This window comes from Mizuhopecten yessoensis, unplaced genomic scaffold (genome assembly GCF_002113885.1).
Source record: "Mizuhopecten yessoensis strain PY_sf001 unplaced genomic scaffold, ASM211388v2 scaffold9963, whole genome shotgun sequence".
NCBI classification, from domain to species: Eukaryota; Metazoa; Mollusca; class Bivalvia; order Pectinida; family Pectinidae; genus Mizuhopecten; species Mizuhopecten yessoensis.
The window spans coordinates 3,887-4,964 of NW_018408310.1; positions in this window are offsets into that span (position 1 = coordinate 3,887).

Genomic DNA, 1,078 nt, shown 5'->3' on the forward strand with positions numbered 1-1,078 from the left:
AGCTTAAATAGGCTATTCCTGCTGCCCAATCCATTTGGCCTTTGACAATAAAATTTATTGAAATTGAAATTATTAATACTTACAGTATCTGCTTTCGAACTCAACCTTTCAGTCTTATCAGCCTGTTGCCCTGTTACATAAGAAAATTAAATACCGAGAAAATATCGAAATGTTATCGAAAACCTTAATTTGATCTCCTATTTGATTGAAAAAAATACAAACAACATTGAGTATGAACAAAGGCAAGGTCAATACGCCGACTGTAAAAAAAGTAAGACATCAAAACTTTGTGGTCCGCAAGACTTCATATGCTTTATCAGCGATTAATCTGTGAAATATGCAGCAATTAAGTGTTTACCATTATTGAGGACTTCGTTGATACTTATTAAGACATCATGTGACCACCTGTAAATTAATATATATAACACAACAATAGTTATTATTATTTTAATTGATTTTGAGCTGACTCTGATTGGCTGAAAAGACATCATGTGACCACCTGTAAAAGTAGTTATAAACCTGAGTGGTTTGCAGGTGTTCAAAAAAGGTTGGTAGAACAAGTGTTCTTGACCTCCTATAAAAAGATTCTGGAACAGGTGTTCAAAAACGTTGGTAGAAAAAGTGTTATTGACCTGCTATAAGTAGATTCTTGAATTTTTATTAAGTCATTTAGATGCTTGATTAACACCCCATGGGAAACAACCACAGTAATGATCAAGATTAACACTAAAGTCACTTGGATGTTTGATAAAAAATTGTGACTAAAAAAAACATTTTTTTCTTCAATTTTGAAAAAATCAATTAAAATAAAACTATTGTAGCATGGTGATTGCTAACTTAGGTTAACTTAGCAAATCACCATGCTATAATTGTATATTGCTAGTTAATGCTAACCCTCTGGGTTACTCGATGTTATGACACGTTACCTGTTGGTATGTCGTTGTCGTTCTCCGTGCTTGTGTATTGCAGCTTCGTCTCTGGTAGATCCCCATCCTTCATTCCCCCCTTACCCGTCACAACAATGTGGATATTTGACTCGTTTTCAATCGTAGGGGTGGATGTCTGATTTAACACTTTA